This window comes from Anser brachyrhynchus (assembly GCF_964034855.1).
Source record: "Anser brachyrhynchus genome assembly, chromosome: 14".
NCBI lineage: Eukaryota > Metazoa > Chordata > Aves > Anseriformes > Anatidae > Anser > Anser brachyrhynchus.
The window spans coordinates 19,340,756-19,357,681 of NC_137709.1; positions in this window are offsets into that span (position 1 = coordinate 19,340,756).

Below are 16,926 nucleotides of genomic sequence, written 5' to 3' on the forward strand. Positions count from 1 at the left end.
ATGCAAATTAATTCCTAAACAAGGCAGAGGAGACAAACTATGCAACAGGCTGTTTTATACTGATTTGCAGAGGGTGAGGTGGTGGTTAAATAATAGTTACTAAAAAGATGTATGTCTTCATTATTCTCCTGTCCATATGAACAGATAACTGTTCATTTTGCCACAGGTCTTCAGGTCTAAATTTTTTTATTGTTTTCCCAGACTCTGGTGTGTTTGTGTATTTCCTCTAGGTCTTTTTTTTTTTTTTTTTTTTTTTTTTGTTCTGTGAAGCTATTTTCTCTTTTCTATTGCTTCTTTCTTTCTTGGACTTGCTCTTACTTTCAGACTCTTTCAGACTATCATATATGACCTGACACTGGACAAGTGCAGTGCACATTTTGTCTTTTTTTTCCTTAAGGCATGATATCAAGCATAATATCCCACACACAAACATATATATGTGCAAATTTATCATCATGAAAGTAGTGAGAACTAGATGAAATTATATTATAGTTTTAATATTTTAAATGATTTATATGAAAGCCTTGGATAAACAATTCTATCACATGGAAAATGTTGTCTTAAGAAATTTCTTTAAGTAGACACTAGGGTTTCAGGTGCAATTTTGTATTCAGCTTGGTAAATTTCAAATGAAAAAAAGTGTTTTATGAGCTTAAACATAGTGAATAGTATCATTGATTTAAATGGGAGATTTGATGTTCTTTCTTTGGAGACAGTCTACTACCAATTATTGTTGAGTGTTTTGTCTCCAGTATGTGTCTCAGAAATCAAAACTGGTACACACCAGACCACAATATTAGAATGTGTTTTATCTAGCTCATCTATTTAAATATAGATGAGCTAGATTAACCCAAAAAAATAAATATTAATGACCATTCATTCTACCATTTCACTTGCTACTAAATGCACTAAGGTGCAAATTGAGCCTGAAAACTGAGATAGGCCATATGCTGTCTTTTATGATATTATTAAACCCCAGGGCCAGATTTTGGGTATAGATTTAATATTAGTCAAAACAAATGATGATTTTGAACACAACGATTTCATTGAGGTACATTTCATGTTTCTCTTTATAGCTTAGAGACAAAATACTACTAGTATTTGGTACACCTATGAATTTCTGGCTATGGCATATGACAGACATCTTATTGAATCAAGAGCAGGCTATAGGATTTTGCAGCCAGAAAGATAAGAGAGAACTTACTGAGAAGAACTGTTCATAGGAAATATTTCTGGATTAGTGACCCTAATTTAATTCAATTTAAATATAATATAAATGTAAAATAAATAGGTTACTAAGTTGTTTTTATTATTATCTCAAAAGGACAAGATTTAAAAAGTAAAATTGTCAGTGAATTCAGTAGTGTTGAAGACCTCCAGCTTTTTAGTGGGGATGAGGGTTTTTTTTGTTGTTCCTTTTTTTTTTCCTTTTTCTTTTTCTGCTATTAAATAAAAGTCTGTAATTCTTCAGAGTCATCTTTACAAACTTTTCCTTTTCTTGAAGGAAATGGTCTCAAAGCCACTGGGTGGATGTCTACTCAAGAGGAGAAAATCAGGAATATGCAATGAGCCCCCAGGGAATGGAGAGACAGATTGATCAACAATAAAATCTGCTTCGGGCGTCATAAATCTTAGACAAAAGGTAAAAAATGGCATCAAAAAATGTTATTGGAAATCTAGTAATATTAAAACAAATAATGAAAGATATGCACAGTAAAAATAAAAATAATATCTAGCTCTCGTGGAAAATATGTTGCTTGATTTTCAGTTAAAGCACTGTTGAACTGGAAGAGAAGAGAGCTTGTTCTATAACCACAAATAGTCGCAAGAGCCCTGAAAAGTTGCAACACTAGGGCAAAAATTAAGGTTACTGTAAGACTTAATGCATGAAAAGGCATGTAGTGTGGTAGGGATTTCTAATAGATGTACTGCTTTGGAAACGGATATCTAGTTTCCTGTAATATTGCAATCCCCAGCACAGATCTTTGCAGCGGCCGTCTTAATGAAGGGATCAGTGTGGTTCATTCTTCATACTATCCTTAACTGTGTAATTCCCTCGTAATCTAATGATCATAGGTTTTCCAGAGAGTGCTACTTCCTTGGCATTCTCACAGCATGTCTTATAGCTGCTTGGGAAGTCCAGTTTCAAGGGATTTATAACATTACAGTTGTGTCAGGGAAACACCAGTCAGGATCTAAGTCACACATCTGCGCTCTGTATTGCATTTTTGCTTATATGTTCCAGTCAACTGTTCCAATGTGTAATTGTTAATTAGTTTGACTCTTGAAGTTCATGAATTACGTTTAACCTTTTGTAACAACTCACTCAGTGGAAAATGGGTCCAGAATGTTACAATTTTAATTCAATGTAATTTTACAATCACCTTAAATCCTTAGGTTTTTATATGTTGTGTATATGAAAAACTTCCTCTCCTTTTTTCCTCTCATAAAAAGTGATTAGGAGTTGGTTTATGAAACAATTAAGTCCCACTCCCCTCTGAAAACAGAATGTAGTTTTAACATAGATTGTCTTCTTTCTGAGGTTAATTTTTATCTACAAGGTTTAATGGAGTCCTTCATGCTGGAAACATCTTTGAAGACAAGTGAAAACAATCTGTCAGTTGCCATGGACACATCTATGTGAAAACCTTATACTCCACTTTTACCGTGTGACTGCATACTGATATTTACTATACAGAAGACTGAGTGTCCCCATCTTAATTCCTAACATGCACTGTGACTTTTATGCAACTCCCTACACAGCTAATTTACACAGCTTGCTTTCATTGCAGTCTGTATCAATTTTGGCAATTTCTTGAGAGAGACATGGCACCACAGGCTAAATGATAGCTCATAATAAGCCAGTATCTTTGCTGTAAAGATAATTGTGAACATCATTAAATGAATGTTATGCCAGGGGGAATGGGTATCCTTCCAAGAAGGCTTTCCATTTATCCTGTGGTGTCAAGCACAGCAAACAAACTGTAATCAGCCTGAGCTTCTTGGGATTTCTGGGACTGCAAATCTGCTGTTGTAGAAGCAGTGAAAATTCAGTATATCCATATATGGGGACAGCAGTGCACACTCTTCTGGTAGCACTCTAGAAGTTCTAGGTAAAATCTAGATTGCTGTTCAAAAATCTATTCAGTCAGACACTTCGGGATGAAGGGTTACATATTCTGTTATAATAGTGTTAAAAATTAAGATGAAAGAAAAAGAGGGATACTGCTAGATAGGGGTAATGTAGAGTCATTTTACCTCTTTAAAATATTGATAAAAGTATCTCTAACAAATTATTTTACTATAAAAATGAATTTATGAGGCTTTAACAAAAAAAGCATATTGGTGAAATGTCCAGCTGATAGGTCTGCTGTTTTGTTCATCAGATACAGTATACATAGTGCAATTTGAGAAAAGGCTCCATTTAATTCATATTCATCTTATTCATTCTTGGTTGAGGGCAAGTCCAGAGCTCATAGAAATGCTCAGAGCTCTTCTGAGACCCTTGGAAGAAATGACAGGTATCACTTGTAGCATAATGGTTCCTAACTGTGATTCATAGAGATTTTGTCGGAGGCAGGACTTTAAAGAGGAGGAAGTGAACTTGTCGGCCACATACATGAATGTACGGTACAGGAATTTGCTAGCTGCCTCATTATTTAAGTCTTTTCTCACTGTTCACACACAGCTAATGGTAGTAAAATTCCACTTTTGAAAAACATAAAAGAACAATATTGTTGATTTATGTTACTCTCTGAAAACAAATTTGGAAATAGTGTCTAAAAGTTTTCATATATTTGTATACAAAAAAGAGAATTCAGCTTAGAGTGTTGTATCTATTAATTGAGACCAGAGAGGAGTAAAGAAACTTTCATTTGAAAAAACATGAAATCAAAATAATTATGTTGGAGACAATGTTCAATCCTCTAGCTGATGCCATGCGACTCCTAAAAGTCTGTAAGAGGATGAGAGTCCAGAGACCAAGAGGAGTCTGTGTACTTTTCTAATCACAGATGTAGGAATATTGCAGCCAGCTGGACTGCCCTATGTTGTGTGTTGCTGTGATGGCCTCATTATGAAAACTGAATTGCCGTGTAAATATAGTTGCCTACATCTGCCTGGCAATCTCCTGAACCTTTAGTGAAAGCACTGGTGTACTTGTCCAGAATCTGCTCTGCTATTTCACTTTGATCTACCTGTTAAAGGTACTTTGCTTTGATCTATTTAATACTGACGAGACTGGGACTGATACTATGCAGCCAGTTCTGCAGAAGATATAGTGAAAGGCTGGTGCCAAAGCTGTGTAACTACATTACACTGAGACAGGGTCAGCATTAATGAACCTGAAGGAGATGCAGTGACAGGGTCACAAAGACCAGTAATTCATTAATGCAGTTATAGTAGCATTGTAACGTATTGAAAAATTTCATGACTACAGGCAGTTCTGAATATAAAAATATCTGTTCTTGGATGTGTACATTTGTCTGCTCTTGGCTGTGTACACTTGCAGCTAGAGATGATTCCCAACTTTTTTTCCCTTTATATATATAAAAAATATAGTATATAATATATATAAATATATGTAGGATATAGGAGACTGTAAGATTCCTGCTGTGATATGTTAGAAAAGAGAATGTTCTGCACATAGTGTTGTGGGTTAATCCAATAAACTTTTGTTAAATTAAATCAAAACAGAAATCTTTCCCATATTTCTAAAGCTGTAATATATAAGAAGTGCTCTGGATTTGCTGGTGTTTCTCTTAGATGGAATTCAGAAGTAGACAAGATGGCTGAAGGCACTGTCGTGTGGCCTTTCACTCCTGCAGCTGAGCTGCTGTATGGAGCATCCCTGCCCATACAGCTCTGTGCAGGCCTACTAAAATGGTAATTCACAGAATCACAGAATCATCTAGGTTGGAAGAGACCTCCAAGGTCACTGAGTCCAACCTCTGACCTAACACTAACAAGTCCTCCACTAAACCATATCACTAAGCTCTACATCCAAACGTCTTTTAAAGACCTCCAGGGATGGTGACTCAACCACTTCCCTGGGCAGCCTATTCCAATGCCACTTAATGTGGTTGGGTTTGGAAGGCAGAAGGCCAGGAAGAGCAAAGTGTTTGTCTTGTTTATCAGGAAAGGTGATAACAGAAAAATGCAGCTGCATGCATGTATCTGTCTGCTCTGAAGTGAGTAAGAGAAAAAGTTAAACGATATAATGCCCTCCAAAAGCATAAAAATAGTAGGCAGATCATTAAGACACTTCTTGCTTCCTCTGAGTGATCCTGAAAGGTTGTGTAAACTCAGTGGGATTCATCACATCCTCCTTCTGCCAAAGCAAAAGACTCCCATTGGTTTATGTGATAACATGATAATATTGTGCCTAATAAAAATAGATTGTTACCAAAAATATCTCTCAGATATGAAATTCCTTATATACAGAGTCTTTTTCATGATGATGTTGAAAAAAAATTATAAACTCAGATTATTTTTTTAAAGCAAATAGGATTATTCCACATTAAAATTGAATTAACCTTATAAATCAAAAGAAAGAACCATCCTAGAAATAATATTTCATAATGTAAAATGTCTTTGGTAAAATACTTTTAATTTGAGCATTTTTGACATGGATCTGAAATTTCTTGGTCAATTAACTGTTACTGATGAACAGCAGAAAAATTCCTTGAGCAAACTCATGCATAATATGTTGGCATTTAATTCAGTGCAACCCTAAGGCATAGCAGAGAATAGATGGAGCCATCTAGGAAAGAAGAGGGGTTGTCTCTTGAGGGAACTCCATAGTCTCCCAGGTAAGTTTCTAGCAGACAGGAATGCTTTCATCATCATGCAGTCCTACCACTTGAACATATTTTGACACTGCAGTAATTATTTCTAAACCACTGATCATTTGTTTATTTAATACTAGTAGGTAACCAAGTTCCACCAGCAGCAATTCCCTTTTAGAGCCAACAGGCACTGACTCATCTAAAATGGGACAGCTACTGCACTCTTCGGACAGAGGCCACCCCTGTAGCCCCTCTGCTACCAAAACCTTGTTACATAAACCCAATACATCACTGAAAAGGAAAGTCAGTTTTACCTATCTGCTGTGTGATTAATTCAGAGGCAGGACCAGTTTTAAAGTTCATCTGTCATTACAAGAAGCAACTGAAGGACAACTGTGAGGGCCAAACTAGATCATTACCATACTTTTCATTTCCTTGCTGTAACTAGCACTCTTCTCATTGGAAAGGGCTCAGAAGTGTGTTTTGTGCTGTCTAGGCAATGGAAGGTCCTGTCCCCCTACCTGTATTGTCTTAGTCTTCCGACATAAGCGAAAGCTGCTTTATAATTGAAATTAAGTACCCAGCTACAAAAAAAAAAAAAAAAAAAAAAAAAAAAAAAAACCTTCAGAATTAGGTGGGAATAGAAGGTTTAGCAGCAGAAATAATTGCTCTGATCAGGTCACAGTCAAAAGGTATATTTGAAAATAAACTGTACTTATTTTATGGAAATCAAAGAAAATGATGGGTTATAGAAATTGGAATTGAATTCAGCAGTATTTTTTGTGCTTCTACCTTACATAAAATGGCTACCTAGAGGCCATCTGAATTCAAAACAAGGTAGAAAAAAAAAACTTAGAAAACAATAATTTAGACATTAAAAGGTGATGTTCTGCATTAATATTCTGAAGTGTGCTCAGTCTCACATCTTACTGTATAATCTGCTTCCAAAATAAATATGGATGGAAGATTAAAGAGAAGAAAAAATGCTGGGACAACAATTTATAAATAGTGAAGTTTAAAAGTAGGGACATTCCTGTAGAAGTTTAGGAGATAAACCTAATTTTAATCCTCATAAACCTAATATTAATCCTTAGAACCAAGCAAGAATAAGTCAGGAAGTCCTAAAATGGGCTGAGTAGATGGTCAAAATTAGTTTTCCATATTTTACAATTTTGAGGAGAGTGAAGGATGAGGAAAGACTATTTGTAATGGTCATCTGAAACCAGCAACCATCTTTCCTTTCAAAGATGCTTTTAATTGCTGACTTCAGGTAGTTATTAGTGGACCGGCATCAATATTACTGTTCAGAATTAAATTCTACACCTGAATACAATAGCAGTTGTCATCCATAGTGCTTTGGCAGACTCAGTTAAATTTCAGCACATATATAAAATTGTCTGTTTTTTGCATTGCTGTTTACTGCAAACATTACTACATTAGCAATAATGTACTGCTAGTAAAATTAAAAATAAAATAAAATAAATCCAAAGTTGAGCAATCATATTGATAGTTTTTAATAATAATAACAATAATAAAGTATTTACTCCAGGTTTCTGAAATAACCTGAAACAAAGCTAAATTTTTCACAATAGACCCGTGACACATGAAGATATATAAATATATATATTTTTATATATATATAAATATATAAATATATTAATATATATATATATTTTTTTTTTGTCTCTTCTCATCTCTTTGGATTTTAGTACCCCAGTTTTAAGGCATCCAGAAGAGTTGCCCTTTGATAGCACTGAGATTTACAGCTGCACAGTGACCCTGTTGTAAATTCATGATGATGATTACTGGTTAAACCAAGCTATTGAGTTTCTTTCTGATACAATTTTATATAGGAGAAAGTATTTGTTAATTTACCTAAATGTTTTAAAATCTCAGCAAGTGAAATAAAATGTCAAAATAAATAAATCTGATGATTTAGTAACACTTTTATTATTACTTTTTAACAAATATATATATCATTTTCATATTTATTCACAAAACCTTTTCTGAAACTGCAAAATATATCACAAAACATATTTTACAGGAACAAAATCTATTTAAATTCTAAGTACATGTTAATGCCCAAAATACTTATAGCTCACATTTTTTCTAGTTGCCACAGTGACATTGAAAAAAAAAAAAATTCTAACTCAATTGTTCTCCACTTTTACCACCTCTTATCATTTCTGCAGTTTCCAGGTCAGAAGTTCACAGCTCTGATGCTCAAATGTTTTGTAATTATATAATTTCACTGTTGTAAAAAAAAAAAACATATTGTTTACACTTAACGATAGTTCTTGTTTGAAATGTAGGTGTATCTTGTAAGCCTCTTTATCTGTGTATGAATATTATAATTGCAATATAGAAGAGGGTTTTTCAGAAACCTCAAAATCTTCTTGTAGTGACTAAGAAGTTCACCAAGGAATAAACCTTTTCTATTCTTCATGCCACATTCTGTTGGTAATTTCCAGATAGTGAAACTACACCCAGGAAGATCTCTGTCAGATAAAGTCTTACATTAACAACTGTGAAACTCTTAAGTCTCACTTATTTCATTTCTCTAGATTAGGAGAGCTGTTTATTTTCCTAGAGCAGTTACTCTGCTATCAGGATGAATTTGCCGTCTGTATAGTGTATTAAAATATCTTAACCATTGAAAAGATTATTCAGACTACCAGAAACTGACTAAAAATAAAAAAGAACTATTTTTTTCTGCAATATCTTTTCATTGATAAAAATCTCATTGTGCCATTTATTATACAAGCACAGAATAATAAGCTGTTTTTTTCTTTATTCCAACAGCATTATGAATGAATTCAAGACAAAGTAGTGTTAGACTTAATCAATAGAACTTTGATGTCTCAAATTCTTCAACTACAGTTCAAATACAGTTATCTTCCAATTTTGACCTTGACTACCAACAACAATTGAGCACTATGAAAATCTTCAAAATTTCCTTTAGTAACATACTAGCTTATCTCATTTCACTGCATGTCATTCTTCAGGCTTTGGAAGAAGTAAAGGACACAACCAGATGGTTTAAATCCATTTTATCTGAATCTTCAGAATATGCTCTCATTTCTTCTCACTCAATATACAATTATAGACTTTTAATTAAAAACAGATATTTCCAGAGTTATCTTTTAAATATTGCTAAAGGTAGAGATAGGTAAATATATGTGTGCTTATTAGATTCAAATATTTCAAACTATTTGTCTTTTGAGTGAGCTTTTAGTAAAGTGAAAAAGGCAGCACAGTTCAATCATCTATTCTGTGTTTACCCCCTGAGATATCTTTTCAAAGAACAAGTGCAATTATATGCTAATGTCATATTCACTTCTTAACTTCTTATGCCACTTGCTTTATTCTTTTTGATTAATAGGAGTATTGTTAGAAATAGGAAAAAACAAGGTGATTGTGTGCTCAGGCAGGGAAAGCAAGGTTTCAAGAGATGCAATGCATTTGTCTTATTTACAGTTTTTATTTCCCTTCAAGATATTGTATATAATGAGTATGCGTTACTGAAATCAATAAGCATCCAATGACTACCCTTTAAAAAGGCAGTGAAGATTTACTGACCCTAAAACAAGGTTATGAGAAAAAATGACATGCAAGACTCTTGCAACTGCCACATAATAGCTTCCATAAATAGGTGAAGATATGCAAGTATGAAATGTTTCTTTTCCTGTCCTTTCTCACAGGACTCAGTGCTCTGGAAAATGAATAAATTCCTGTATGAAATGCAAATGCAAAGATTTAAGTGTCCAAGAGTATAGAATAAATTTACCACAATCTTTTATTTAATTGGTTATCTAATTAGGAGTTCAACTAAGCAAAATAGAAGATTGTACAACTGAAGTTCCAATGAAGGAATAATATCAAGATTTAGTCCTTGTAATCTTAGGGGAATCAAAGCCCTGAAGACAGGAGGAGTTCGAAATAACTGGAAATAAGGGAGGAGTTGCTGATTTAAATTACTGCTGTGATTTGTTATCCATGGCTAAAAATCTTTTGTAATAAAATTATTACAAAATAGAAGAAGTAATGAAATCTGATTGTTCATAACGAAAAAAAAAAATCTTAAAATCTGCATAAAAGTTGATATTACTGTTATTGCTTTTTAACTGGATATTTTATAGACAGTTTCTCCTACAGAAATGGAAATGCTGGTATTGAAGTTCCGGGTTAGAGAATGCCAGCCTCTGTTATTGCTTTAAGACAAAGTGGGACAGATTTCTTGACAGATAGCCAGTGAATTTATCACTGATGAGAATGCATTCCTGGCAGTGAGCAACTGATTGAAGAGACTGGAAAGGTTTTAATGTCCAACTCAAAGGCTAAGTGTTTAGCAATAATGCTTTTGCAACTTGGACGATGCATTCTTCATCACATCAGGACTTACTGTGAAAAACTGAAGGGCTTGATTTTTTTCTATTAATGCCAAGCAACAATTTGTAATACCACATCATTCATGAATTATAGTTTAATGAAACACATACAAAAGTAAGGTTTATTTTATTCATGAACTATTGAAGGCTTTCCATGCATAAACTTTAACAGTTTCAAAAGTCACAAAAATTACAGTACTTGGCCCTTTTTCACAGAAACTGTCAAGTTCTGCAAAATTTCCCAGTTCTGTTAGTGGTAAAGGAAGTGTGTCAGACAGCATCATTTGTAGTTTTGTTTCATTTTGCATATATATGTAAGTTTTAAAGTGTCTCTCTGCTTTGCGTTATTTGGTTCTCTTAATTGGCATGGTTGTATTCCCATTTCCTTGGGGGGGAGGGGGGGGGGGGCGGGGAAGGAATAGGGAATAAATCATTTTAAAGGTATAAAAGGTATAAGTGGAAATGAAGTCATATTTCCAAACCACCTCTGTAAGTCATGCTTATATTTATTTGTGTGGTTTGGGTTTTTTGGGGGATGTTTTGTGTTTTGGGGGGATTGTGGGTTTTGGGTTGGTTTTTTGTTTTTTGTTTCTCACATATTGTTTTGGTTTTGGCGGGGGGAGGGACAAGGGGGAATTTGGTTGGTTTGGTTTAGAATAACATTTAGGTCCCCCCATATACTATAAATATGCACCCATATACTATCAATCAGGCACAATATATACCATAAAGATAAGATATGTTCCCATACCAAGTATTACCAGTAACTGTAACTAGACCTTAAACAGTCTCTAGCATGATATTGCAAGATGTCCTATAGTATTGGGTTATCAGAACAGACTGAAAAAACAGTTTTATGAATCAACTACTCATTAAAATTGCCATGCTTAGTATGGAAGGGAACAAATTACAGTATCTTATGTTTCCATTGACTCTGAGTCTATATTGCCAACAGAATCAATTTAACGTGAGCAGACTGGTCGAAGACTTCCCTCTTCATTAGATAAATTGGGAGTGGTGAAGGAAACCACAGACACATAAAGAGCATTTGCAATCTACGCCAATTCTTTTGGATGCCTGCGGCATTACCGGTGCATATCTTGTCTCTATTTACTTAGAAAACTGTCATGGATTTGCCTGTACCAAGCTTGTTAACCATACACCAGTAACAGTTCAGGAGTTCAGGGCTGTCATTTTCAAAATAACACTTTTAGTTGGCTTCTGTACCAGTTTGGGTCCTTCCCTTGTGTAGTGTGACACCAAAGTGATGGGATAAGTCTCTCACCCCACACTGTAAACCTTTTCTTTTTCTTTCCCCCTGTGGAAGCTTCTGGATCACTAGCTGTCAATGCTGATCTGTAGAGCAGTGTGCTCCCAAATCTGTTTCTCGTATTCCAGTGTACATGGTGTGGTAGAGCATCAATTGCAGTATTCATCATGACTTCTAAAACATGTACTCCCTTTGAAATTCTGTAGTGAATTAGATCCCCCCCCCAAAAAAAACCTTTTTAGATCCTTTTCTGATATAATATTTTATTTTAACAATAGCATTTAGTAGCAGTAAGAATGCCATTTTTACATGGAAAATTCTTGTTTTCCTTCTATCTAGCAACATCTAGGTGCTGCAAGTATGCATCTTATGTTTTATTTTCACTATCTTTTCTTCTCCTTAAAAAGTCTCAACATCTTTTTCGTCAGATCTCTGTGACTTTTATATCCCCTGCATCTGTTATATCACATCAGGTTGTTATGGCAATGCTACAAAAATATTCAGAATCATAAGATGCTCGTGAATCATTCTAGCCAGGTTTCTGAAATTAAAACAAGTAATTCAAAAGTGACCCTGATTTTTGTGTGTCTTTTGAGACTTTACTCCAAAAGTCCTAGGATAAATTCTAAGTAATAACGATGATGTCCATTTACAGATGTACATACAGTGCATGTTGATACACTAGCAAGGCTCATGCACAAATCATACTTTGGTGGTTTTCTTCCCTTCTCCCACCACAGTCCCCACTACTAAAAAGCATGTTTTAACTTCATGTGCATTTTCAGTCACAATTAAATATCAGTAAAAAAGACAAGGACAGAAAGTTCATCTCATCTCCTCTGTTTGCCAATCCTCACTCATCGTCAGCTGTGCTATCATATTTTTTATAAGCTGCTAGTATAACCTCCATTATTTGATGGAGGTTTAGCCTTACTTATAGTCCCACTGAGAGATCTTTAGACTGTCCTTACCACTAAAAATTTTCTCCTAATGTGTTACCTGAATCTTTCTTCCTGAAATTTATTGCTATTATTTCTTGTCCTGTTCCAACCAAACAGCTTCTTTTGAAGATTGCTTCTTTGTGCTCCCAAACACAGTTTTATATAGTGAACTCTTACCATAGTTTCTCAGTATCTATGCTATTCCTTATGAAATATTTCTTTTCACATTTAGGACCTGTTTCTACATCTTGTATCATTCTCTTTATTCTCTTCTGGATACTCCATCTGGCAGTGCCTAAAATCAGATATAGAGCATCAATTGGGGTGTTTTCCAGTAGAAAACAAGAACACAAACTTCATATCTCTCACAGGATCAACTGAGGCTATATCGTAACACTGTAACTGACTTTACCTATTATCATGACAGTCTCAGTTAAGGATCCATAACAGCGCCTATAAATTCTTTTGCAGAACTGTTGCCCATATTCATTTTATGTAGCTTAAAATTCTTCCTAGATGTAACAAACTTATCTTGTCCTTTTGAATAGCATCCTTTTTTTCCAGATCAAATCTCCCGTTTGTCAAGATCAATATGAGCTCTGAGCATATCTTCCTAAGTACTGGCAAAGTACTAGTACTAGTCTGCAAATTTAATAAACCTAATCTTTATTTCATCTGCCAGGAGAACATGAAATTATGGACTAAGAACATACACTTGTGGAACATTATTCAATGCATCATACTGTTTTGCTTCTTTTCTGTTCTTTTATAAAATTAAATAGAAAAAAAGCTCAGAACTACCAAAATGATGGAAAACTGTCTTAAGCACCTAGGAACATTGTATATCTTTGCAAGTCTGTTGGTCTTAAGTCATACTGAAAATGAGACTCAATATGCATGCATTTCATGGATGTATTTAATGCATGGAACATGCATTCACTTTCAGTGCAATATCACACATCAATGCTGTTTCCTTTAACAGAAGGAGAAACATAAAAATTATTCCCATTGAGATTAGCACTCCCCAGAATGATTTCTGGCTGAGCTGTGGGATGCATATGTACATCCTAGTGTGCTGCAAGCCCCTACTGCAGTTAGAAAATTTTGGAAACCAGAAGTTTCGAATACATTTTACTTTCTCTGATGAAGTGAGGCATTCTTTCTAAAATAAGGTCCAAACCAGCACTTTAAACAAAAGTGAAAATTTGTGTGAACTCAGAAAGAGATGATAGGAGGCAACAAGGAAATTGGTTCATTAGGTTCAAATTCACAAAACTTTAGTTCAATTCCTATGCTACTTCTTTTCAAGACCAGGTTTCCACTGAGACTGACTTATCACTTTTCCTAACATGAATTGTACTGATACCGTTCTTAAGAAATCTATTACATAATCCAGTAGGGAAGAGTTCTGCTGAACTAGCCAGATGCTATGGAGCTATTTTGTTTCAGAGGAACCTTTCCCAGTGTGCTTTTTTGAAACTAGTCCTTTAAAATCTGCTAGAGAAGCAGCTGGCCAATACAATTGTTTTGCCCATAGTTGTTGCAAGTGGTACTTCTCCACTACTCTTTTAGTTAGCATGTTTTCCTTCTGTATGTGTGTGTTGTGTTTGTCCAGACAAACTGTTTGTCCAGACAAGCTCCTCTCATGGCACAACTCAGGATCACAAAGCTAATGAAATGTTGCTGCTTTTATATAATGTTACTAGCCTTGCTTTTGACTTTTGTTAAAGCTGTTTTGTTAATTTTTCTTATAGAGATACTGTCATTATTTCCCAACTATTTGTTCCTGTTAATCCCAGTTTTACTAAATCTCACAACTGATATATCTGATATTGTTACCTAGGTAATCTTCATGTTGTGTGGTGTTACTTACATGGTTGCCTAGGTACTGTTTATCTTGTGAGATTGTGCTCCCAAAAATCCATTTTCAACCTTCTGGTTCATACTGGTTACATATCGTTTGCTTTGCATACATTCTGATGATATGTGATTGTACTTTAGCTTTGGTTCTTCTACCTTGTATCTTATACACGGTCTACATACCAGAGCAAACTCTACCTGTTATGTTTTTTGTTTTTCTGGTTTTGTGCTCACAGAGTAACCTGTGATGCTTAGCATGCACTAATGAAAGAATTAATTTATACTTGCTTAATCACAAAATATTGTAATCTCAACCATGACCTCATGTTCCTCCTCATTAAATCTTTGAGGTTCTGCAAGTAATCTTTCTATATGTTTTCCCTTTTCCCCTTCTCATTAATGTTGTGTCCAGTAAGCTTATCTTTCTTTTCTGAGCTGATGCAGTATCCTACCTCTCTGGAGTCCTAAAACATATTCTAGTACTAATTTGTATTGGAGGACATACAGAACTAGTACTAAATTTTGGGCAATGAGCAAATAAAGTTTGGGGATTAGGGTATGTAAATGTTAGTCAAAAAAAAAAAAAAAAGTATTAAAATACTTCGACTCAAAAGAGCCAAGTAAAAAAAATGTAGATAGAGTATTATCTAGAGACTTATTAAGTTAGCTGATCATGCAACAGTTAGAAATATTAAAAACACTAGGAAGCAGGAAATGTACTTTTTCCATTTTATTTTATAATAACAAAATCTAAGTACTTGAAATGAGATGCTTAGATTTATATTTTCACTAAAAGTCTATATTAAGCCTTCTAACTGCCTTACAAATAAGTAACATATAATTTAGCATAGTTTATGTATTATATATTATATACTACATACTATATATTTAGTATATATACTTAATATATACTATATATTTATATAGTTTATAGTTATAGATACTATATATATATACTATGTACCTCTTAATAATAATTCCCGTGGTAAGAAAGAAAATAAATTTTTTTCAGCCTAAATTTCACCTAATTTTCAGAAACAAGATCCATCAGGCTGTGTGCATATTTTTGGCTTCCTGACTTTGAATCTTTTCTATAGAGAACATAACTTTTACAGAAAGTACTGTGTACCAACCCATAGAAATTTGGGGTGGAAAAAAAATCTACTAAAATATGTTTTCCTGTTTGTATATGTGAGATTTAATAATCTAGTCAGTGATCTGTTTTTATTTCAGCTGAAAACAAAAAGAAATTAAGGTAAAAATAGTAATATCGCTCAAAAGTTTCACTAGCTGCATTGTAGGGAATTAATTAGCTGACAAGGCTTTAAGGGTCTGATACAAGTCCATTGAAGTGAATAAAAAAAGATACTTTAATGTTCTTAGGAGATTCAAAATCATAGGATCAACTCACAGCAAAGATCAAAGATACTTTGAGATGTTTCAAGCATCCTCTTCCCCACCCCATGGCCCCCCTTTCTTTCTATGCCCTAAGCTCTCTGCTGGTTCCAACTCCTGCCCCACCCCCATCTTCTGCTGCTGTCTTTCCTTTCCTTTCCTTTCCTTTCCTTTCCTTTCCTTTCCTTTCCTTTCCTTTCCTTTCCTTTCCTTTCCTTTCCTTTCCTTCCCTTCCCTTCCCTTCCCTTCCCTTCCCTTCCCTTCCCTTCCCTTCCCTTCCCTTCCCTTCCCTTCCCTTCCCTTCCCTTCCCTTCCCTTCCCTTCCCTTCCCTTCCCTTCCCTTCCCTTCCCTTCCCTTCCCTTCCCTTCCCTTCCCTTCCCTTCCCTTCCCTTCCCTTCCCTTCCCTTCCCTTCCCTTCCCTTCCCTTCCCTTCCCTTCCCTTCCCTTCCCTTCCCTTCCCTTCCCTTCCCTTCCCTTCCCTTCCCTTCCCTTCCCTTCCCTTCCCTTCCCTTCCCTTCCCTTCCCTTCCCTTCCCTTCCCTTTCCTTTCCTTTCCTTTCCTTTCCTTTCCTTTCCTTTCCTTTCCTTTCCTTTCCTTTCCTTCTTTTTAATGAAAATTGATGATTCATAATGAGGAAAAAAGAATGTACTTTATTCCTTTTTAAAATGACAGCACTAGACTCTGAAATCTAGCATAGCTGATAAGGATGAACTTGCACAGAATTTAAAAGCTACCCTAGATCTTTGTACTGTGCAGCGGTGATTTTATTTTTTATTTTTTGAATCCCAGTATCTTAATGTTCCAAATCTTTTATCTTCAGATGTCATTAAATTCACTTTTATTGTTTTAGAAAATGAGGATAATGCAGAAATGCAAATAGACTATTGTCTATCTTTTTTTACTTAAGTCTGAATTTAATGAAGTGGGGATAGACTTCTTAAATAAAAAACTGACTTTTTTTCCTTTCTGATTTTAATGAGGACCTGTTTTATAGAGCTACACTCACTTTCCTCACATCATTAGGATGTACGCTTTGTGAAATAAGTTTTAAAATGAAGGTCATGTGATTTCCAGTAGATTGAAGTATTGCTTTATAGTACTGTGTGTCCATCTGTTGGAAAATAAGATTTTAAGGAGCTCTAGAAAGAAATGACATTTTTTCAACTACTTTTTTTTTTCCCTAAGGGGTCTTGGGTTCTAGTATCTGTGACACTTATTTACCCAGACACCAGATTACTGAGATTGTCTATTTATCTTTCTTTCAAATACATGATATAATAACGCT